Below are 26,637 nucleotides of genomic sequence, written 5' to 3' on the forward strand. Positions count from 1 at the left end.
CATTACCCCCTGCACTAATACAAATAATGGGTTTGTTTCCATTTCCCGTCATAATATCATTCATGTTTTCAAGAATATCACCAATTCCAGCTCCCAGATAGCAAACCCTTAATCTGTTCCCCCTATCTCTGGCACAAAACGTTCTGTCTAAATACCTCACCTGGGAATCTCCCGCAACCAAAATTCGCTTCGATTCTCCCTTTTCTTTTTGAGCAGTTTGAGGGACCTGCGCTTCAATGCTCCTCGTTGCTTTGCCTCCTCTTTGAACAACAGGTTCACCACAGCACTCGTCCTCTAATACGGCAAATGCATTAAAAGTTCTTAGGTGTAGGCTATTAGTTGTTAGTGTTGCCAAGGCCTGCTTAAGACTCCTGTCTTTCACAACTTGCCAAGACGGGGTCTTCTTAATACTGGTCCCGTCAGTCCTTCTTAATGAGGTCTCGTCAACACTGGCCTCCTTCGTTTCCTCCCGAAGTCTCAGCCGTCGTACCTCCTCCCGCAGGGAATCCATCTCTGCTCTCAGAGCTCCAACCAGACTCACCAAATCCTTCACTAATCCTTCCATTATTGCAATAATAATGTTACTAGAATCGGAGCTCCAGCTAACACAACCTCTCACTGTGACTACACCAGACTGACTAGTTCTTCTAGTGATAACTAGAAGTGACTTGACTTGAAGTGATAGTGAGTCCTCCTCCGAATTAATTTCCCTACTGATTTTCGTATCATCGGCAAATTTGCAAATGTTGCTACTCAAACCTGAATCTAAATCATTTATATATATATATATATATTATAAACAACAGAGGTCCCAGGACAGAGCCCTGAAGTACTCCACTAACAGCATTATCCCACTCTGACTTAATGCCATTTATACTAACTCTCTTTTTCCTTTGGAATAGCCATGCCCTAATCCAAGTTAATATAACACCCCCAATACCATGAGCTTCTATTTTTTTAATTAGTCTTTCATGTGGCACTGTATCAAAAGCTTTGCTAAAGTCAAGGTACACAACATCACAATCCTTACCACTATCAACTGCCTCAACTATGCTAGAATAAAAGATAACAAATTTGTTAAACATGAACGGCCATTTATAAAACCATGTTGCGACTCAATTATTAATTTATGTTTTTCAAGATGGAGACGAATTATATTTGTAATTATTGATTCAAGTAACTTTCTCACAAAAGACGTTAGGCTAATTGGCCGATAGTTTGACGCAAGTGATCTATCTCCTTTCTTAAAAATTGGAACCACATTAGCTACCTTCCATGACTCTGGCACTCTGCCTGACTCTATTGATTAATTAAATATGGTTGACAGTGGGTCACAAAGCTCCTCTTTGCATTCTTTAAGCACCCTGGCAAACACTTCATCCGGCTCTGGGGATTTGTTTGGTTTGAGTTTTACTATTTGTTTAAGAACATCCTCCCTAGTAACTGCTAAACTCGTCAAACTGTCCTCGTCCCCACCCACATAGACTTGTTCGGCTGAAGGCATATTGTTAAGTTCCTCTTTAGTAAATACAGATACAAAATATTTATTAAAAATACTACTCATCTCTTCATCACTATCTGTTATTTCACCTGTCTCAGTTTTTAATGGACCTATCCTTTCCCTAGTCTTAGTTCGATATAACTGAAAAAACCCTTTAGGATTTGACTTTGCTTGCTCTGCTATGCGAACTTCATAGTTTCCTTTTGCTTTCCTAATCTCTTTTTTAACATTTCTAACCAGTTGTATGAATTCCTGTTCTAAACTGACTTCCCCATTCTTAATCCTTTTGTACTAAGCTCTCTTTTTACCTATAAGGTTCTTTAAATTATTTGTTATCCACTTTGGGTCATTAGTATTCGATCTATTCAATTTGTATGGTATACTACGTTCCTGTGCTTTGCTTAGAATATTCTTAAATAAGTTATATATTGAATCCACATCGAAATCCCCTTTTACGTCACCTGTCGCTGGGTTCATGACCGGCCCACACCCCATACCCAAGACTTATCAATCTATTTGACCCCAAAAATTTCTTAGGCTATTAAAATCAGCTTTTCGAAAATCTGGCACTTTAACAGAATTTTCTCCTACAGGTCTATTCCATTTTATGCTAAATCTGATTTCTTTTTGATCACTGTTCCCTAGCTCACTCCCTATTTCGATGTCATTAATTTGTGTTTCCCTGTTAGTTAACACTAAATCTAAAATATTATTTTCCCGTGTTGGTTCCTTAATGTGTTGCGTAAGAAAGCAATCGTCAATTAATTCTAGAAAATCTTCTGCTTCACTATTCCCTGTTTTGTTCAACCAGTTTATTCCACTAATATTAAAGTTACCCATGACGTAAATACTGTTAGATCTAGATGCCCTAGATATTTCATCCCATAGATGCTTTGCTTCCATTCTGTCTAAATTTGGTGGCCTATATATAACTCCTATTATAATTTTTTTTGCTTTTTCGTTTAATTCTATCCAAATAGTTTCTGTGTGTGGCTCAGTTTTGATTCCCTCTTTGAGACTACATTTCAAATTGTCCCTAACATATATGGCTACTCCACCTCCTCGTTTAATACATCTATCTGTGTGAAATAGTTTAAATCCATTTATTTGATATTCAGCTAATAGTTCTCTATTTTCTACATTCGTCAACGTTTCGGTAAATGCAATAATATCTATTTTTTCTGTGCAGACAAGAGCATTTAATTCGTTAATTTTATTTCTTAGACTTCTACTGTTAGTGTAATATACTCTAAGTGAATTGTTATTTTGAGGCCCTTCTCTTTCCTTGATCATTTTGCCAATTCCTTTCTCCCACAAACACATACTTTTATTACCTCCTTCCTCTAAATCAATTCCCATACCTCTATCTACTAACAGTTTAAACCCAAACAAACACCTCTAACCACTTCTTCCAACGAGTTCGCAACAGCAACAACCCCAGCTCTCGATAGATGCACCCCATCACGAGCATACATTTCATTTCTTCCACAGAAGTGTTCCCAGTTGTCTTTGAAAGATATTGCATTTTATTTGCAATATCTTTCCAGCCGGCAATTGACACCAATTGCCCTCGACATCCATTCATTTCCCACTCCCTTTCTTGGAAGAATGCCACATATGATCGGGATTCCTCCCTTGCTCCTAACTAATTCAATGGCTGTCTTGAATCTCTGTATTAGTTCCTCACTCCTAACTCGTCCAACATCATTACCCCCTGCACTAATACAAATAATGGGTTTGTTTCCATTTCCCGTCATAATATCATTCATGTTTCCAACAATATCACCAATTCCAGCTCCCGGATAGCAAACCCTTAATCTGTTCCCCCTATCTCTGGCACAAAACGTTCTATCTAAATACCTCACCTGGGAATCTACACCATGTCGAGCACTGACATGGTGTTCTCCCTGAGACAGCTTCAAGAAAAGCCTTGTACATTGCTTTCATTGACCTTACAAAGGCCTTCAACCTAGTGGGCAGGGACGGACTCTTCAAGACCTTGGCCAAAATTGGCTGCCCACCCGTCCTACTCAGCATGATACAATCGTTCCACAAGGGCATGAAGGGGATAGTCGTGTGTGACGGCTCAACTACTGAACATCAACAGTACAACATCAACAGTGGTGTTAAACAGGGGTGCATTCTTGCTCCAACCCTGTTCGGCATCTTCTTCGCGATCCTCGTCAAGCATGCCTTTGGAACAACCACAGAAGGCATCTATCTCCGCACAAGATCTGATTGAAAGCTCTATAATCTATCCAGACTCCGAGCAAAGACAAAAGTACAGATGCGAATCCTCAGGGAGTTCCTCTTCGCCGACGACGCAGCGATCACCACACACACAGCAGAAGGCCTGCAGCAGCTACTCAACCGCTTTGCAGCAGCCTGTTCCGCATTCGGCCTGACAATCAGCCTGAAGAAGACCCAGGTGTTGGGACAAGACCTGAATGAGCTACTCTGTATAAACATAGCCGACTATGTGCTGGAGGTAGTTCACGAGTTTGTATATCTGGGATCCACAATCTCAGACATCCTTTCCCTGGACACTGAACTCAACAGGCGTATCGGGAAGGCCGCAACAACACTTGCCTGGCTCACAAAGCGCGTTTGGGAAAATGCCAAACTGACAGTGCACACCAAAGCACAAGTCTACATGGCATGTGTGGTGAGTACATGTCTCTACTGCTCGGAATTCTAGACCCTGCGCTCTCGCCAGGAGAGACGGTTCAATACCTTGCACATGACGAACCTGAGACGCAGCCTTGACATCACGTGGAAAGACCACGTCACCAGCAACACAGTACTCGAGAGAACAGAGTCCCTTCAATGTTCAATCTCCTGAAACAGATACCCATGCGATGGCTGGGACATGTCACACACACATGGAAAATGGCCGTATACCAAAGGACCTCTTGTATGGAGAACTGGCATCAGAAGGAAGGAGACAAACCGGAAGACCTCAGCTGCGTTTCAAAGATGCCTGCAAACGCGACTTCAAGCAGATGAACATCGACATCAACACTTGGGAGGCAGCAGCTGTGGACAGATCTGCCACTAATGCAAAGGTCAGAAGGAATTCGAGGATGACTTGAAGAGGCAGGCGGAGGATAATAGACTTCAGAGGAGGTCTCGACCACTGTCAGACGCACCCGCTTCAGCGCTTTATCTGAGCTCGTTGCAGTCGAGACTGACATTCTCGGGTTGGCCTTCTCAGCCACATCTATTTGGATGCAGCAGACGCTGCATCCAACTAGACTACAACAACTAGACACACAGGGCACTACTCCATAACCGGATTGACGGATGCCTACTACTACTACATTTCCAATCAAATCCTGTATTGACTTCATTTACCATATTCCCCAATCATTTTTTGATTGAGTCCATTTATCATTCACATAGTTTTCCTATTCCAATACACATTATTCCTAAACAATCTCCAGCTCAGTAGGGATTACTTAGCAGTGATACTAGTCACTCACGGCCTCCCTGTTATCAGCTGCAGATTTATTTCAAGAAAACATTCTCCAATGTGTCCACCAACAATTTATAATAGGAAAGAACCTCCACAGGAAGTAAGGTTCTTAACAGTGGGCTCAAAAGATGTCGTTGACATCGTTCCATCACCTCACCTTCTAAAAGAATTGGTGTCGGGTGCGCTCAGCGTCATTTCATTCAAACAAATACAGGATAAAAATAAACAAATTGATGTGTATTTCTCTAAAGAAATAAAGTGTATTATTTCTGACTAAATTGTTTCTCAGATCACAGCAAACATTTCACAGATTCAGTCATAGTTGGAAACATGAAGTTAAAGGAACAAATCAAATTTGGAATAGTTATGCAACATCTCGTATGAGATACGTTGCATTTCTTTATAAAAAAAATATTTTTTTTATCCTAAATTATAGCGTTCACATGCTATAAACATGATGAATGTAGGTACAGAAAACTAAAAATAAAAAAAATAAAAAAAAAAAATGGTAAAAATACCATAGTTACGTGAACAATTTTTTTAATTACAGTACTTATTGTAATGATTAAATACAGTTCCTTATTCTTTAACTGTACAAATTATATATACAAACATATAATTTGAAGGTAGTGAGATAACTTTGTCATCAATACCAAAGACATATATGGCATTCATCATCATAGGGTAGTGTTTGGTCTCCACCAGTGCTCATGTTAGAGTGTGAATGGATGATGATGAACTTAACCATGGAAAAGGCGAGGTGTTTAGTTATTATATCGTGGAGTATTGCGAGATGTGTGGTCATCATATTGGTGAGTATTGCGAGGTCTTGACTGGTTTCCAGCATTGCATTGTGGCATCCTTCGTCTGTTATGTCCATTAGTCGCACCGTTAACTTCCACCAAAGCATCTGCTGCCATTTTGCAATCCTTTTTTTTTGCTTGGCTGCTAACTGGGGATCCACAGCGAGATGGCTGAGGTAAGTGTCCAGTTACTTTGGTCATCATATGCTGAGAATATGCTGCCTCATATTGATGTGAGGGAGTTGGGTTTGATGGCACAAGTGTCTGTGATCCATTATAGCGAGGTATGGTGGATGGCCCCGGGGTGGCATACGGTGTCATGAATGGTGTCTTATCTGAAGGTGTGTAAGGAGTATTAGCGTATTTTGAGAAACCATGAGAGAATCCTCCAGAAGTGTTGACACTACAAGGTGTATTAGTGGCTGCCTGGGAGAGGTTATGCACCATTTGTGGATTTAGGTTCTGAGCCACTTTCTGAATTATGAAGGCATCAACACCCATAAGATATGGTGTTGAGTTGCCCATGTATGACGTGCCTGTGGACATCATTCTTGGTGTTGCACCTGATAATGTTCTATGGAAATTCTGCTTAAACCAATTAAGTAGTCCGGCAAGATTTAGGAATTGCATTTTCTGCCTAAACTTGAAACCTTCAGGATTGACAGTTACAAATTCATGGATCACTTTCGCTCTTGGTAAATATGACATGAGAAACTTTCCTGGCAAATCCTTCCTAGGCGAAAAGATATACGGGATCGACTTCGGATTTTTCCTTTTCTCCTCGTTCAGTAACTCTGCTGCTTTCTCCTTATTGCCCATGATAGACTCCTTGTAATATTTGTGTTCAAGTATTTGTCTTACGTTACTGGCCATAGGTAAAATGTGTCTGGTAATAATTTCATCCAAATCATCAAATTCTTCATTTCCAATCCATAGTTTCTGACCAAGAGAAAAGTCATATTGCTTAGCTTGTTCCAGCACATCGATATGCTGACAGATTCCTGTTGTAACTTTCCAGGTAGCAGTGAGATGATTAATGCCTTTACTTGATGGTCGTATGATCACCTCTCCTTGCTCCAATTGCTGCATAACCTTTTCAGCTTCATTATAGTCAATGTTTCTGAAGGAGGGATGAACAATCACTCGCTCTTGATACCGACTTGCTTTTTGGTCCATCTTTTTCCTGTCCAAATTTAAATCTTTTTCTTCAGCCTCATGGTCATAATAAGTGTCTTTTGGAGCACTTCCACTTGTTATTTCGGTCCTGAAGGTCTGATGATCGCGACGTGAGATCAACTGAAAATTTATCAGGATAAATTTTCATGATACGACAAAGAACTAAACAATCTCGTCTCACTCTTTCTGCTGGATTTATCACCGTTTTATCCGACAAGTTTTTTATACTGATGAAACCTGATATTCCGTTATCTAATCGAACTTTAATTCCTATGTCTGGACCTGGGCAATCACCGGCATCAAAGTGATTCCACACTTCACTTAGTTCAGGAAAATAATTTTTTAGAAAGAAGGGACACTGCCAAAGACCTGTACCTTCAGTTCTGACAGGATAGGCATTATCCACTTGATCTCGACGGAGTTTGCGATGAATAAAATTTGTGACGGTAGCCTGAACAAGCTTACCCACATAAAGTCTCCGGCGACTCCTTAGTCAAGATACTGAAAACTTCTTCTGGCGTCGGAGACCTGTAGGTTGACCTAAAATCTCTGTATCTACGTTTCAGCTCACGTTTAATGTCATACAAAGTTGTGTTCTTGCCAAAGCCTTGGTTCTGTAGTTCATTAGCAAAAGCTTTAAGATCAAGCTCACTAAGTTTCTCTGGAGTTTCTAAGATTTCCTTCAAGGCTTCTGCAGGTTCTCCATTTTCATCTTCATAATCTAGTGCATCAAAAATCATTTTTCGAGCCCAGTCATAAGCTTCTGGATGAATTCTGGTAGAATCTAGAACGTCTATATAATTATCACTGTCACCCAAAGCATTGGTGTCTATTTTAATAAATCCTGCACAGTTAATGAATATCTTTGGACCCATGTGGAAGTTCACAACTAACTGGTTCCTGTTTTCTAGACGATGATTATTCTGCTTCATATTCCTAATAAGAAGGTTGGCCTTTCGTGGTCCTAAACCACAAACAAACTGGACCAAGTTCTGTGTATATGGATGTGCTACGGCACGATTTAGGTCGACCCCAACTTCATTAGTGCAGTTGACGAATTCAGTGTACAGAGCATCGAGTAGTTCCTTAGAGTTTAATTGGTCCTGTAGACTGTGGAACTTAATGTTAAGTAATTCTTCATCAGCATTACATAGCTGCGAGAATTCAATCAATGGATCCTGAACACGTCGACCAACTGATATAGCCTGCCGTAATAGTGGAGGGTAATCAAGGAAATCTGCTTCTCCTTTCTTGGACATTGCATATATGTGAGCTAGGTCATTGTCAATGATTTCTGTATTTATTTTAGGAAACCTTTCTTGTTTTTCCTAGATCTTTGAGAATTTGAATCAGGTCTTCCTTAACCATGAGAGCTTCTCGAGACTGTCCACATATGGAAATAACATGTGGTTTACAGCGAGTAAAAAATCCTGCATGCGCCTAATATCACTTTTTTTAGCCAAAGCGTCTCTTTCATTGTAAGCATTGCGCCGTTTGAGTAAATGTGGGAGACGAATATATTCACAACAATCACCGTCAATGTCAATGCAACAACCAAATGCTGCCTGGGAAAGGTCTGGAACAAATGCAATAGAAAATACTCTGAAGCCTTTTTCAGTATCCCAGTCTTCGTCTTCACCAGAAAAGTCTCCGGGGTTATAGGGTGCAATTTTTATCCAGTTATTGAGTTTACTGCAACACTTTTCCATCACGTGATCATTCGATTCCTGGAGCAAACGTTGAGACAATTCCCTTTTAAGATCTTCAATAATCCGTTTGTAGGCAAATTCAATTGCCCGGCCTCTCAGATCATTCCAGTCTTGGACAACCTGGGAAAACTCATCCCGGCAGTACAACTGCTTCATTTCATCCAGGTAAGTCTTAGTTGTACTTCCTTCAATGGTATCGGAAAAGCTAACGGTCAACAGTTTGTCTTCAACACTACATTTGAGACGAAGGAAATGGTCACCCTGTAGATCTATGACTGGTTTGTCCTTTAAATATTTAAGTTCATAAAGTGAATGATGTTCATCAATGATGTTCACAGCCTGAGGAGTGGGCCTGCTACTGATTCTGGCACGTTTAAAGTATACTTCTCTAACTGTGCGTCTTATTAAGGGTTCACAAGACAGCTGCCAACCAACCATCCTAACAGCTACTTCAAGGACTCGCTCTAGGGTGCTGCATATTCTGAAAATACAAAGTTTTCATCATATTTCATGAGGAATACTTAATAAAAAATACTTTTACTATAATGAAGTAATAACTATTATAATATCTACAAAATATTTATTTTACCATATTGCTGAGATTTAAGGACATTTTCAGGAGTTCTGTCCTCTTTTTATTACCCACATTCTTTAATTCAAATATATGGAAAACGTTGAACAAAAGGTGCAAAATTTAGGCAAAACCCCTTCATCTCTAGCCATTTGCACATTCATAGCGCAAAGGAATGCTAAAATTCTATCCATTTGTCTTAACTATATCCTTGATTTATTTTACACTTTCAGTAGGATGATGCGGTTAAATTAGTGAATTGAGAGTCCTTTTTTAGTGATGGATTAAAGCAGGAGTAAGTTTTTAGTCGTGTTTTGCAACGTTATTAGTGCCAGAATTGAGAGGGTTCAGATTTTTATATCACGTTTTTATATCACGTGTTTATTTTTCGTGATTAGCTGTACGTGATTTCGTGATTAGAACCATTAGCTGTATATTTACAGATAAATCATTCAACTATCTCATTACTTACTTGGAAATGAGCTGCTTAGATTCCCTCGTGGGGTCCTCTGGCCACTGTTGAACATCAAACCTCTGATAGTTATCACGTTGGTTCTCACCAAACTGCTCAGCAGTCAGGCCAAATTTATTTGTAAGTGACTCTGGAAGTTTGAGTTTGGAATCAATAACAAAAAATAATTTAAATTTTAAACAAGTTAATGGTTAAAAATGTGTTATGAATATTGCATTTCACTAGTTACTTTGTTATGTAATATTGTTTATGCTAACAACTAGATAAACAATAATACAAACCAAATCTAAATTTAAATCACGGAATTTATGCTCTTCGTGGTTCGTTAAAGTGCACAAAAATGAAGATATATGAGTGTGCATATAGTGTCGTATCAGTAAAAGCAGAATGATTATTTGATCATACAGTTAAGAATATAAATTTTCATAAGAATATGATATTTAACTAATTAGTGACACTAATCTATCTATACGCGTTCTATGACAAATAATAATATCGAGCCCAATGCAACACCGCACGTGGAAAAAAAATGGTAAGAACTACGACAAAAATTATATTGTATGCGTGCTATAAGAATTACGTTCAAAATATGCGTGGCAAGTCTGATGACCATTATCAATTCGATTGTCGCAATCATTAATGTGTCTATAATAATAATAATCGATAATTAATATAGTCGATAATGGTGGTCGAAACGTCGTCGTCTCCTCATCTTCTGGTGTGTGGTTTAATCTTCATAATATTCACGTCTAGCATGCAAATTATTTTTAAGTATAGTGATATTCTGCACATTTTATAATATACATTTATCAAATTTTCGTGTTAATCACGTGTTAATTTTCGTTATTTATACACATTTATCAAATTGAATATTTATCTTCAATATTACTGCAAGAAACCAAAAATTTTAATTTAATCAGACACTGAAATAATTAAGTAAAATTATCTTGGCGACAATTCCCGCCCCGGACGAGGCTTAAGCAGACTGCTGACAACACCTGTTTACTGCTGCACTTCCTCACTCAATCCCGGCCATAGTATGTCATATACATTTATATTTATTAGAAAGATTGTAATAAAAGTTTTTTATTCATATTTTAACATTAGAAAGAAAAATAATAATACTTCTAACAATGCCTCAAAGCAATATCAATGTCCCAATCTCAATCATCTCTTTTATGTTACCTCTTACTCATATTTTTTCTATACCTATATATCTTTTCTAGATATAAGATCTCTCTTATATCTCTCTTCATAAGAGAGGTTTCCTAATACCTGGCATCAATCATCCTTCTCTGTATGGATTCAAGAGAAAATATTTCAGTTCTATAATATGGAGGCCAAACTTGAACTAAGTAACCTAAATGGGGGCATTGAAGCAATCATGCAAAAAGATACTCACCAATACCAGCCTTCCGCAGAAGTTCATACTCGTGTTTTCGAACAACTCTTCTCAAAGACTCAGAGTCTTCCTCAGATTCGTGATTTTCTTCCTCCATTTGTTCTTCTATTTCTGTCTCCACCTCTTTTTCTACATCCTCATTAGCTCTCAATGAACCTTTCTTGTTTTTATTATTACCACTCTTCTCATATTCATCTGCATCCTCTGTATCCTCATATTCATCTACTTTCCTCTGTATCTTCCCATCCTCAATACCAGCACCATTTTGGTCCCGTTCACCATGATCATGCACCTTAAAACCCCTAGTGACTCTTGGTGTAGTTCTCTGCTTCCTGTGCTTGGTATTCATGTGTTCACGAATTGATAGCTGATCTTTGCCATAGTGAAGCAGGAAAATTTTGTAATAATCATTGAACTGTTCTGAAGTTTCAATCTCCTCAATTCTGGAAAATAAAACAAAATGTTTGTCATCATTGCTTGATTTAAGGCAAGCAATAATATTTTTAAAAATTTAAATGCCATTTAACACCAGAATATTAGAAGTTATTTAGTTCCAGCGTCTATATTATTTATATATGCTCCTGAAAACTACATGCCTGGGGACCATTCAGGCTTGTTCGTACTTATATATGTTCGCACAAACATCCACGCGATAGTGTTATATAGTAACTGCTAGGATCATGTTAGGCTACAGTTAGTTGGCGCAAGTGACGAGTCCGAATATTGTGTAACTCTGAATAGAAACTGGGGTCATACTCCACCAGTACATGAATCCCCAGACTCATGTCTATATTATTTATATACGTGCATTATTGCATGTAGTGTAGTGTAGTGCATTATTGATTTCTCATCTCATTTTTCTCTTGTAATGTATCTTTATCATTTATCAATTCTGATTGAAATTACCTACTTAAAATTATCTGCTAGATTAAGGACCTGCCCGAAACGCTGTGCGTACTAGTGGCTTTACAAGAATGTAAATACTGTACTATCCAATGTATTCTCACAAACCCAATGTACCTTCTTGTATATATATAAATAAATAAATAAATAAATAAATAAATAAATAAATAAATAAATAAATAAATAAATAAATAAATAAATAAATAAATAAATAAATAAATAAATGTCATCTCCAGAGTTGAATAAATGCTTTACATAATGACATGACGGCAAGTGTTTAACATAATGTAATATGTCATCTCACCTTACAATGTCCTCCTCCTGAAGAATGCGCATATTTTCTATATGTGAACCATCTGGGTCCTTCGTGATGTGATCACCTTGGTATTCTCTCATTGACTGGAAGAGTGACCGCAAGTTCTCCTTGCGATACTTCAGTTGACACCACTGTGACAAAATTTACAAGTATTTAAGGGTTAGTGCATTATTGATTTGTGCATCTTTAATAATTACAATAATTATTCTTCATTTATAATTCACGATATAAAATTTTAAATAATTCGTGTCAATCTGTAATTTATAATGGATACAAGTTCAGCATCTAGGTTATATATCGAACCCTTGATGTTGGCTCTTTGCATTTTAAAGCTGCGACGTGCTTTATCACTGATATCAGACTAATTGGTTGTAGTTCAAACCTGTGCTGCATCATGATTAGGCACTTTTTCAATATATCGTATACAGAATCTTTTAGCATATCTTAAAAATAGTTCATTCCACAAATTTAAATTTTCTTAGAGAATAAAAGATTATTAAACGTCAAATTTCGAACGCTTTATCTGATATAACTAAGTTGATATTTTTCATAAATGGTTTACCTGATATAATTAAGTTGATATTTAGTATCAATACCTTTTCATCCCAACGATAGATTTTCCATAAATCACGAATGTTTAATTCAGGGCAGACCTCTTCCTTCCTATAAAAGGCTATAAATGGAATTTCGAAGGTTTGGTTCCTCATCAAGTCCAGGGCGTTGTATATTTTCTGGATTGTATTAGTATCCTTGTGCGAGCCATGCCTAGCCTTTTCACGCCCCTCCTGTACAAAATAATGGTATTGTTGTATAATTTATTGCCGACGACTTTGTGGTCATCATCAATGGCAAAGACGCCATGAACCATATACAAAAATGCCTAGAGATAATCAACAGGGAAGCGGAACGCATAGCACTGAAAATAAACAGCAATAATACCAAAACAATGGCCGTTAAAATGACAATTCACGACAACAGATTCGCAATACAAGGACATGAAATTGAGTTGGTTACCTCTTTTTAATACCATGGAGTCATAATGGACAACCAGTTGAAATTCATTCGAGAAATTGAATATCTTTTGCATCGAAAAAAAGCCATCATTGAACACTCAGCTGTGTTCTTCCTGACAAGTCTTAGAGATAGTGCATTTTTACTAGTACTCAAAATGGACTACGTTTTTGCAGGCAGTTAAGTCACTCATTGGCTATGCTGCTCCAGCTCTTACATTACAACTCCACCTCAGTGATGGGAGAACCTATATGGACACGTCGAGAGAATCTAAGAATGGAAACCAATTTACCAGCGTTAGAAAACAGGATCAAACAAAGAATAGCCATCATAACAGCAAAAATTTTTGGAATCACCGCCAGACAGTCAATCAAAGAGAGCTTTCGCAGATCGCTACAGAGAAACCTTCAATATAGAACAAGTGGATGGACGGATAATCTGATCTCTACAGAAAGTGGACCTGAAAGATTCCAAAAAAAAAAGGACTAATAAAAACAAAAGAGATGGTAAACCATATTAACACATTCGGCAGCTTCTATGGTAAAAATCTAGTCTAGATAATCATTGAAGGATTATCAGTTAAAACATCAGGATAGGACTCTCAGACCCTCAAAGCAGTCATAGAACAAAAATGGAAATTATCTCAAGACCAAACACCACTTTCATCTTCACAGATGGATCAGTTGATCAAGAAAGAGATATGCTGGGGCAGCAGTTCACACTAACAACCATGAAGCTTTCAGAAGCATCATGGTTGCATTGCATCATGGTTATATGCCCTGAAGGAGGCCATAAATTATGCAATTGCGAATAATTTACATGATGTCTCCATTCATATCGAATCTAAATCTTCGTTCCAGGCATTGTTATCCATCAGAGATAATATACAACTTATCACTGAAATCCTACATAAAGGAAAAGAAGCACACAATCTAGGACTGTCAATCAGTCACATTGGAATAGATGGTAATGAAAGGCAGACTAACTAGCAGAAACTGCCACTGCTCTACCTGCTGTACAGGTTCAAATTCCTCCAAGTTTTTCACAGATTAAGGATCAAATCAAGAAGAAATACTCCCAACTATCAAAAGTCGCCACAGAGCGACTTTTACACAGAGCCAAAGTACCGGAAGGAAGACCCACTGCGATGCGGTACGGACAGCCACTGGGTACCAAAAAGATATCCAGAGACATTGCAGTAGCCATACACAGGCTCAGACTTGGTTAAAAGTGCTGCTGGGAGGTAATAAACTCAACAGTTAGTGTCATATCTGTAGAACAGATGCCACTATTGCATTATGTATTGGAATTTGAAGGAACTTTAGCCCTGCGCATCAAATTGAGAAGAAATACATGTATATTCTTATTATTTATACTTTTCAACAAAAGCAAATTAACTACTTGATTGGATATAAATGGCCTGAAGAATGCATGGTGATAAATCCACTTGGCTTCTTGAGTCAGCTCTTTATCTGCTGAGCGATCGTCACCATCTCCACGGGTGCGAGTCACAGGTATCCGCCTCAGCTGGAATCTCTCGGGAATATCCAGCTTCCGGATTTGATGATCTTGGTCAGTGAAATGGCCTCGCTCTAATTCACTGGGTTAAAATACCTGAAAGAATAGCATTTATATTTGTATGCGTAATTAATGTTGCCACACACTCATTAACTTGATCTTTATCACCACCACCAACATTTTGTCTCCTACTTTCATGATGTAGGTCGGGTTGAGATTAAATGCCTCAAGCCAGGTACGACAGCCGCCTACGATATTCAGCAGCACTTTTCCCTAGTGCATGATCTAAAACCAATTTATATCCAGGTCCCCAAATTACTACTGAGACAGGTTAAATAATATTTGCTGCCTCCCTGCCCGAAAATCTTCTTGCAGGAGGTAAGTATTCTCATTATACCAAACAAGTAGAATATAGGACTGTATAAATAGTTTTGAAGATGAGAATGATTTAAAGGTCACCATATCTTTCACATCAAGCAAGTTTTTCGCCTCAAGCCTTTCAAAAGGTGAGCAAGTACACTCACCTTTTACTGTGAGTGTACTGCATCTTGTAACTTAACGTAAACAAGATTTAAACATTTTGGCCCTCAATAAACTGCATCTTTTTTCCCGACCACGAAATTCTTGCTCCATCACACTCACATGTAGTATGTAATATCTTGACCTTCTTGCCCTCAAATTAGCCAAAATAATCTTCGCTCTAATTTTATGTACAATGAACTGACCCACATCGACGCACTCTTCCTTCACTCTTAATTCATATCTTTTACTCATAACTTCCCACATTGTCTTTATTAACATATTCTACACAAACAACAGCCTCTCTCTGGCCGTTGTGAAAATATAAATGCCTTCCTTAATGATAATTACACAATGAGTGTAAAATCTTGTGGCTTGCAGTTGCTCCTCATAACATACCTCAAAGATAGTCTTCTTGACTTGATTCCCGCGATCCTTGCGACCTCGGGGATGCTCTCGACCCTCATCGCCTTTTTCATCGTTCTCATGGTCATCATCATCATTTTCACGCTCCTCCCATTCTTTTTTTAATACAAAAAACATGAATATTACAACATAAGAAATTAGAGGGTAAATATTTAAGATCCTGCATGCAAGTATCGAATTTGTTATTAAATTAAAGAAAACTTTTTAAACTTCTAGTCAATATTATGAATATTTTTGTTGGGCAGCAAAATCTCCCATTGAGTGAATATGCAAGGCACAACGACGCTGATGGTTGAAATGTTGGTTTGATTGTCCACATCAAAGTTTTTCAAATTGTTTTTCCAACTTAGAGAGAGAGAGAGAGAGAGAGAGAGAGAGAGAGAGAGAGAGAGAGAGAGAGAGAGAGAGAGAGAGAGAGAGAGAGAGAGAGAGAGAGAGAGAGAGAGAGAGAGAGAGAGAGAGAGAGAGAGAGAGAGAGAGAGAGAGAGAGAGAGGAGAGAGAGAGAGAGAGAGAGAGAGAGAGAGAGAGAGAGAGAGAGAGAGAGAGAGAGAGAGAGAGAGAGAGAGAGAGAGAGAGAGAGAGAGAGAGAGAGAGAGAGAGAGAGAGAGAGAGAGAGAGAGAGAGAGAGAGAGAGAGAGAGAGAGAGAGAGAGCAAACTGCAATAATAAAATACACAAAATATAATGTCAAAATAAAAGATGTCTCTCCAATCCTGGCGTGAGAACAAGAAGAAGGAAAATTTCTCAGATTGTACATCTGAGAAGTGAGAATAGTGTGACATACCTAGTCTGCCACATTATAATTTAATTTACATTTAAATTTGACAAAACACATACCTTCATGTTGTTCAAAGTCCTCAAAATAATAATCACCGCCGAATATTTCACGGGCAACCTCCATTCCACCAGGTTTAAGCATAGCCATCCTCTCCTGTTTGACATTGGGTGTCTTGTCATCAACAATGAAATTCTCTTCATCAGACTCTTCCTCCTCTGACGCGTACATGTCAGGGTGCTGTGGAAGGTGGAGAGCAGAGGCCCCATCCTCCTCCTCATTCTGTGGTATCAGATATTAAAGTTATGAATGACAGACGAAGGAAACAGAATCAAACAACTAATAATATTTAAGCAATAACGAAATATCTCTCATTAAAGTGTCAATTATGCAGGTAAGAGGGATAGACTAAAAGGCACACTCGAACTATTTTACTGTATTCAAAATTTCTAACACACTAGAGCAGAACAAAGAAGAATGACCGAGAGATAGCATCACACACAGTGTCTCATAATAAACATCACACACTACAAACGACATGGAAGAGCTAAGGGAGACATGATCATCACATACAAAATTCTCAGGAGAACCGACAGGGTAGACCAGGTGGATTATTTAACATGTGATGAATACGCATAAGAGGATACAGGGGGAAGCTGCGTATCCAAATAAGCCACAGAAACATTAGAAAAAACTCTTACAGTGTCAGAGTAGTTAGTAAATGAAAATAATGTGGTGGAGGCTAACTCCACAGTTTTAAATGCAGTTATGATAGAGCTCGAGGATCTTAGGAAGCAGTGCTCGAGAAGCACTGGGATTAATAGTTGAGGGGCGGGACCAAAGAGCCGAAGCTTAATCCCCTCCAACACAACTAGGGTAAGGTGAGTACACAGGGTACCTCATAATAAACATCGTCAGAAAACAAACAATTTATAAACACTGCTTATGCATATAAAGCGGCACTGAATACAACATAAACTTCAGAGATTTACTTACGTCTGAACCCTCGAAGATCTCTCTTCGAATCTGACCCTGCACATCTTCCTCTTCTACGTCAGATTCTTCATCCACAATCCTCTTCAAACGCTTATACTTTCTCTGTGAAACAAAAATTCAAGACATATATACATTAATTCATAAACAAAAAATTATCATGAAGACAATCTATAGTACTATGCTAGTATTATAGTTCTTATTTAGTATGTTAGTATCTTAGTATATTTAGTATCTTATTTAGAGATTTAGTATGTTACACGCTCACGAAACCATTCAAATGATTCAAGGGTTTGGTTATTCCTTAGATAACCTTATGAGACTTACTTAGGTTATCATTGTAGCACAACCTCCAAGTCAGTGAGGCACCCAATATTTTGGAGCAGCCAAATGTTTAAAAGTACAACTTTTTTTTTTATATATATATTGGTCAACCCTTTTTAAAATAATTTTTTTTTTAAATTTATTTAAATGCAGTAAAATCTTGAATTTACAAGACAGCAGAATTGGTTTTTGCTATAATTGGAATCAGCATATATTTCTAGGAAAATTTAATAAAAATTTTGACTAAAATTTAACATAAAAATTATATAATTGTCCAAAACTTATTTTTAAAACATTCACTCTGAAAAATACTGTATACTGTGTATTATATAAATACACTTTTATATAATTGAAATATAAATATATTAAATATATTAGATATATATCCAAAATTAATTTTAAATTATATTTCTCTACTTATATATATGCCAGCAGAAGCAATAATGGTTTCCCAATTTTGTTTCTAATTCATCTAAACGGTGTGAAATTCAAGTTCTTTTCATTCTTTATAACACAAAAATGCAAATTATCTTTTTCTATCCTGTACAGAAACTTGTATAAATATAAACAAAATATATATTACAATAATTATTGGAGAAAACTAACCTTTCTGTCAAGTTTCATACCAGTGTTCTCCTCAATAAGATCAATATCATCATCATCGAGATAGTTTGTTTTATCTTCATCGTCCTTCCGCCGTTTTCGTTTGCCATACTTTTCACTGTCTGACCCTGAACCTCCTTCATCATCCTCTTCATCGTCGTCGTTAATAAAGTCTTTATTTTCTTCACGAATTTTCTCTTCATCTATTAATAAATAACCAGAGATGAATGCGATGAAAGTTCTTTACTCTTATTGTATTGTTCTTATTAGTTTTAGTTAGTTTAGTTCATTTATTATGCACCCCATAATATAGGTTACAGAGACACATAATGGGCTTAAGGAATTAACCCCACAGTTCATTTAGCTAAGCAAGTTAAAATATTGATGAGACAGTTCAAAAATTCAACAGGCTCCAGAACGACCACCTTTGCAGTTTTTAAATTAAGCAACTGACATTTCTGACAACTGACAACTCCCTTCATTTCTTGAAGTTTTGAAGGTCTGGCATATTTCAAAAGGCTTTATGGTATAATAACTTGGAAGCACAGAAGCAAGGCTTTAGGATATAATAACTTGGATGCACAGAAGCAAGGCTTTATGATATAATAACTTGGAAGCACAGAAGCAAGGCTTTATGGTATAATAACTTGGAAGCACAGAAGCAAGGCATTATTGTATAAAAACTTGGAAGCACAGAAGCAAGGCCATATGGTATAATAACTAAGCACTGAGAAGCTTCTGAGCCCACTAACAGTACTGTGATTGATGTCAAGTCACCTAGTTTCATTTTCAACACTTAATAACAACTAAGGTATAAAACGTAGTATTTTTAATAAATATTTTATATCTGTATTTACTAAAGAGGAACTTGACGATATGCCTTCAGCCGAACTAGTCTGTGTGGGTAGGTGGGGACGAAGACAGGTTGACTAGTTTAGCAGTTACCAGGGAGGTTGTAATTAAACAAATAGTAAAACTCAAACCAAACAAATCCCCAGGGCAGGATGAAGTGTTTGCCAGGGTGCTTAAAGAATGCAAAGAGGAGCTTTGCGACCCACTGTCTCCCATATTTAATAAATCAATAGAGTCAGGCAGAGTGCCAGAGTTATGGAAAGTTGGTAATGTGATACCAGTTTTTAAGAAAGGAGATAGATCACTTGCGTCAAACTATCGGCCAATTTGCCTAACGTCTATTGTGGGAAAGTTACTCGAATCGATAATTCCAAATAAAATTCGTCTTCATCTTGAAAAACATAAATTAATAATTGAGTCTCAAATGTTTTTATAAATGGCCGTTCATGCTTAACAAATTTGTTATCTTTTTATTCTAGCATAGTTGAGGCAGTTGATAGTGGTAAGGACTGTGATGTTGTGTACCTTGACTTTAGCAAAGCTTTTGATACAGTGCCACATGAAAGACTGATTAAAAAGATAGAGTCTCATGGTATTGGGGGTGCTATATTAAGCTGGATTAGGGCATGGCTATACCAAAGGAAACAGAGAGTTAGTATAAATGGAATCAAGTCAGAGTGGGAAAATGTTGTAAGTGGAGTGCCTCAAGGCTCTGTCCTGGGACCTCTGCTGTTTATAATATATATAAATGATTTAGATTCAGGTTTGAGTAGCAACATTTGCAAATTTGCCGATGATACGAAAATCGGTAGGGAAATTAATTCGGAGGAGGACTCACTATCACTTCAAGTTGATCTAGATAGGGTTTTGAAATGGTCAAAGGATTGGCAGATGCAGTTTAATGCTGATAAATGTAAAGTTCTGAGGTTAGGTAATGATGATAGAGTTACAAGATACGAGCTAGATGGTGTTGTGATTGCGAAGTCGGATTGCGAAAGGGATCTGGGAGTTATGATTAGTAAGAATTTAAAACAAAAGGATCAATGCATAAATGTTCGTAATAAGGCAAATCGGACACTTGGATTTATTAATCGCAGCGTTAGTAACAAGACACCTGGTGTGGTTCTCAAGCTATATCTTGCTCTAGTTAGGCCCCATTTAGATTATGCAGTTCAGTTTTGGTCGCCATATTATAGAATGGATATAAATTCACTTGAACGTGTCCAGCGTAGGATGACTAAGTTAATTCCCCAAATTAGAAATCTTTCATATGAAGAAAGATTAACAAAGCTTAAGTTGCATTCACTGGAAAGGCGAAGAGTTAGGGGTGACATGATAGAGGTTTACAAGTGGATGAATGGACATAACCGGGGGGATATTGGTAAGGTACTAAAAGTATCAACACAGGACAGAACACGAAACAATGGGTATAAATTGGATAAGTTTAGATTTAGGAAAGACTTGGGTAAATACTGGTTCAGTAACAGGGTTGTTGATTTGTGGAACCAATTGCCGCGTAACATTGTGGAGGTGGGGTCCCTCGATTGTTTCAAGCACGGGTTGGACAAGTATATGAGTGGGATTGGGTGGTTATAGAATAGGAGCTGCCTCGTATGGGCCAATAGGCCTTCTGCAGTTACCTTTGTTCTTATGTTCTTATGTTCTTATGATTAAAAAGATAGAGGCTCATGGTATTGGGGGTGCTATATTAAGTTGGATTAGGGCATGGCTATACCAAAGGAAACAGAGTTAGTATAAATGTGTCAGAGTGGGATAATGTTGTTAGTGGAGTGCCTCAAGGCTCTGTCCTGGGACCTCTGATGTTTATAATATATATAAATGATTTAGATTAAGGTTTGAGTAGCAACATCTGCAAATTTGCCGATGATACAAAAATCGGTAGGGTAGGTAGTGAAATTAATAAGAACATAAGAACATAAGAACAAAGGTAACTGCAGAAGGCCTATTGGCCCATACGAGGCAGCTCCTATTCTATAACCACCCAATCCCACTCATATACTTGTCCAACCCGTGCTTGAAACAATCGAGGGACCCCACCTCCACAATGTTACGCGGCAATTGGTTCCACAAATCAACAACCCTGTTACTGAACCAGTATTTACCCAAGTCTTTCCTAAATCTAAACTTATCCAATTTATATCCATTGTTTCGTGTTCTGTCCTGTGTTGATACTTTTAATACCCTATTAATATCCCCCCGGTTATGTCCATTCATCCACTTGTAAACCTCTATCATGTCACCCCTAACTCTTCGCCTTTCCAGTGAATGCAACTTAAGCTTTGTTAATCTTTCTTCATATGAAAGATTTCTAATTTGGGGAATTAACTTAGTCATCCTACGCTGGACACGTTCAAGTGAATTTATATCCATTCTATAATATGGCGACCAAAACTGAACTGCATAATCTAAATGGGGCCTAACTAGAGCAAGATATAGCTTGAGAACCACACCAGGTGTCTTGTTACTAACGCTGCGATTAATAAATCCAAGTGTCCGATTTGCCTTATTACGAACATTTATGCATTGATCCTTTTGTTTTAAATTCTTACTAATCATAACTCCCAGATCCCTTTCGCAATCCGACTTCGCAATCACAACACCATCTAGCTCGTATCTTGTAACTCTATCATCATTACCTAACCTCAGAACTTTACATTTATCAGCATTAAACTGCATCTGCCAATCCTTTGACCATTTCAAAACCCTATCTAGATCAACTTGAAGTGATAGTGAGTCCTCCTCCGAATTAATTTCCCTACCGATTTTCGTATCATCGGCAAATTTGCAAATGTTGCTACTCAAACCTGAATCTAAATCATTTATATATATTATAAACAACAGAGGTCCCAGGACAGAGCCTTGAGGCACTCCACTTACAACATTTTCCCACTCTGACTTGATTCCATTTATACTAACTCTCTGTTTCCTTTGGTATAGCCATGCCCTAATCCAGCTTAATATAGCACGGAAGAAGACTCACTATCACTTCAAGTTGATCTAAATAGGGTTTTGAAATGGTCAAAGGATTGTCAGATGCAGTTTAATGCTGATAAATATAAAGTTCTGAGTCTAGGGAATGATGGTTAGTCTTTAGTCTTTAGTCTTGGGTATGGGGTGTGGGCCGGTCTTGGAGCGAGACATGAACCCAGCGATAGGTGACTTAAATGGGGATTTAGATGTGGATTCAATATATAACTTATTTAAGAATATTCTAAACAAAGCACAGGAACGTAGTATACCATACAAATTGAATAGATCGAATACTAATGACCCAAAGTGGATAACAAAGAATTTGAAGAACCTTATAGGTAAAAAGAGAGCTTGGTACAAAAGGATTAAAAATGGGGAGGTCACTTTAGAACAGGAATTCGTACAACTGGTTAGAAATGTTAAAAAAGAGATAAGGAAAGCAAAAAGAAACTATGAAGTTCGCATAGCAGGGCAAGCAAAGACAAATCCTAAAGGGTTTTTTCAGTTATATCGTACTAAGACTAGGGAAAGGATAGGTCCATTAAAAACTGATACAGGTCAAATAACAGATAGTGATGAAGAGATGAGTAGTATTTTTAATAAATATTTTGTATCTGTATTTACTAAAGAGGAACTTAACAATATGCCTTCAGCTGAACAAGTCTATGTGGGTGGGGACGAGGACAGGTTGACGAGTTTAGCAGTTACCAGGGAGGATAAGAACATAAGAACAAAGGTATGCCTCGTATGGGCCAATAGGCAGAAGGCCTATTGGCCCATACGAGGCAGCTCCTATTCTATAACCACCCAATCCCACTCATATATATGTCCAACCCGTGCTTAAGAACATAAGAACATAAGAACAAAGGTAACTGCAGAAGGCCTATTGGCCCATACGAGGCAGCTCCTATTCTATAACCACCCAATCCCACTCATATACTTGTCCAACCCGTGCTTGAAACAATCGAGGGACCCCACCTCCACAATGTTACGCGGCAATTGGTTCCACAAATCAACAACCCTGTTACTGAACCAGTATTTACCCAAGTCTTTCCTAAATCTAAACTTATCCAATTTATATCCATTGTTTCGTGTTCTGTCCTGTGTTGATACTTTTAATACCCTATTAATATCCCCCCGGTTATGTCCATTCATCCACTTGTAAACCTCTATCATGTCACCCCTAACTCTTCGCCTTTCCAGTGAATGCAACTTAAGCTTTGTTAATCTTTCTTCATATGAAAGATTTCTAATTTGGGGAATTAACTTAGTCATCCTACGCTGGACACGTTCAAGTGAATTTATATCCATTCTATAATATGGCGACCAAAACTGAACTGCATAATCTAAATGGGGCCTAACTAGAGCAAGATATAGCTTGAGAACCACACCAGGTGTCTTGTTACTAACGCTGCGATTAATAAATCCAAGTGTCCGATTTGCCTTATTACGAACATTTATGCATTGATCCTTATGTTTTAAATTCTTACTAATCATAACTCCCAGATCCCTTTCGCAATCCGACTTCGCAATCACAACACCATCTAGCTCGTATCTTGTAACTCTATCATCATTACCTAACCTCAGAACTTTACATTTATCAGCATTAAACTGCATCTGCCAATCCTTTGACCATTTCAAAACCCTATCTAGATCAACTTGAAGTGATAGTGAGTCCTCCTCCGAATTAATTTCCCTACCGATCTTCGTATCATCGGCAAATTTGCAAATGTTGCTACTCAAACCTGAATCTAAATCATTTATATATATTATAAACAACAGAGGTCCCAGGACAGAGCCTTGAGGCACTCCACTTACAACATTTTCCCACTCTGACTTGATTCCATTTATACTAACTCTCTGTTTCCTTTGGTATAGCCATGCCCTAATCCAGCTTAATATAGCACCCCCAATACCATGAGACTCTATTTTTTTAATCAGTCTTTCATGTGGCACTGTATCAAAAGCTTTGCTAAAGTCAAGGTATACAACATCGCAATCCTTACCACTATCAACTGCCTCAACAATGCTAGAATAAAAAGATAACAAATTTGTTAAACATGAACGGCCATTTATAAAACCATGTTGCGACTCAATTATTAATTTATGTTTTTCAAGATGAAGACGAATTTTATTTGCTATTATAGATTCGAGTAACTTTCCCACAATAGACGTTAGGCTAATTGGTCGATAGTTAGACGCAAGTGATCTATCTCCTTTCTTAAAAACTGGTATCACATTAGCAACTTTCCAAAACTCTGGCACTCTGCCTGACTCTATTGATTTATTAAATATGGTTGACAGTGGGTCACAAAGCTCCTCTTTGCATTCTTTAAGCACCCTAGCAAACACTTCATCCGGCCCTGGGGATTTGTTTGGTTTGAGTTTTACTATTTGTTTAAGAACATCCTCCCTGGTAACTGCTAAACTCGTCAACCTGTCCTCGTCCCCACCCACATAGACTTGTTCGGCTGAAGGCATATTGTTAAGTTCCTCTTTAGTAAATACAGATACAAAATATTTATTAAAAATACTACTCATCTCTTCATCACTATCTGTTATTTGACCTGTCTCAGTTTTTAATGGACCTATCCTTTCCCTAGTCTTAGTACGATATAACTGAAAAAACCCTTTAGGATTTGTCTTTGCTTGCCCTGCTATGCGAACTTCATAGTTTCTTTTTGCTTTCCTTATCTCTTTTTTAACATTTCTAACCAGTTGTACGAATTCCTGTTCTAAAGTGACCTCCCCATTTTTAATCCTTTTGTACCAAGCTCTCTTTTTACCTATAAGGTTCTTCAAATTCTTTGTTATCCACTTTGGGTCATTAGTATACGATCTATTCAATTTGTATGGTATACTACGTTCCTGTGCTTTGTTTAGAATATTCTTAAATAAGTTATATATTGAATCCACATCGAAATCCCCATTTAAGTCACCTATCGCTGGGTTCATGTCTCGCTCCAAGACCGGCCCACACCCCATACCCAAGCCTTTCCAATCAATTTGACCCAAAAAATTTCTTAGGCTATTAAAATCAGCTTTTCGAAAATCTGGCACTTTAACAGAATTTTCTCCTACTGGTCTATTCCATTCTATGCTAAATCTGATTTCTTTGTGATCACTGCTCCCTAGCTCACTCCCTATTTCGATGTCATTAATTTGCGTTTCCCTGTTAGTTAACACTAAATCTAAAATATTATTTTCCCGTGTTGGTTCCTTAATGTGTTGCGTAAGAAAGCAATCGTCAATTAATTCTAGAAAATCTTCTGCTTCACTATTCCCTGTTTTGTTCAACCAGTTTATTCCGCTAAAATTAAAGTCACCCATGACATAAATACTGTTAGATCTAGATGCTCTAGATATTTCATCCCATAGATGCTTTGCTTCCATTCTGTCTAAATTTGGTGGCCTATATATTACTCCTATTATAATATTATTAGCTTTTTCGTTTAATTCAATCCAAATAGTTTCTGTGTGTGGCTCTGTTTTGATTCCCTCTTTGAGACTACATTTCAAATTGTCCCTAACATATATGGCTACTCCACCTCCTCGTCTAATATATCTATCTGTGTGAAATAGTTTAAATCCATATATTTGATATTCAGCTAATAGTTCTCTATTTTCTACATTCATCCACGTTTCGGTAAGTGCAATAATATCTATTTTTTCTGTGCAGACAAGAGCATTTAATTCGTTAATTTTATTTCTTAGACTTCTACTGTTAGTGTAATATACCCTAAGTGATTTGTTATTTTGCGGACCTTCTCTTTCCCTGATCGTTTTGCCAATTCCTTTCTCCCACAAACACATACTTTTATTACCTCCTTCCTCCAAATCAATTCCCATACCTCTATCTACTAACAGTTTAAACCCAAACAAACACCTCTAACCACTTCTTCTAGCGAGTTCGCAACAGCAACAACCCCAGCTCTCGATAGATGCACCCCATCACGAGCATACATTTCATTTCTTCCATAGAAGTGTTCCCAGTTGTCTATGAAAGATATTGCATTTGATTTGCAATATCTTTCCAGCCGGCAATTGACACCAAGTGCCCTCGATATCCATTCATTTCCCACTCCCTTTCTTGGAAGAATGCCACATATGATCGGGATTCCTCCCTTGCTCCTAACTAACTCTATGGCTGTTTTATACCTCTGAATCAGTTCCTCACTCCTGACTCGACCAACATCATTTCCTCCCACGCTAATGCAAATAATGGGATTGTTCCCATTACCAGCCATAATATCATTCATGTTGTTTATAATATCACCAATGCCAGCTCCGGGATAGC

At 37.7% G+C, this 26,637-nt stretch overlaps 1 pseudogene; it reads right to left on the minus strand.

Annotated features, from left to right (window-relative positions):
* Positions 1–5,716: 5,716 nt before the first annotated feature.
* Positions 5,717–26,637, minus strand: part of LOC138352112 (transcription elongation factor SPT6-like) — a 32,752-nt pseudogene continuing 11,831 nt past the window's right edge.

Source organism: Procambarus clarkii, chromosome 52 (assembly GCF_040958095.1).
Source record: "Procambarus clarkii isolate CNS0578487 chromosome 52, FALCON_Pclarkii_2.0, whole genome shotgun sequence".
NCBI lineage: Eukaryota > Metazoa > Arthropoda > Malacostraca > Decapoda > Cambaridae > Procambarus > Procambarus clarkii.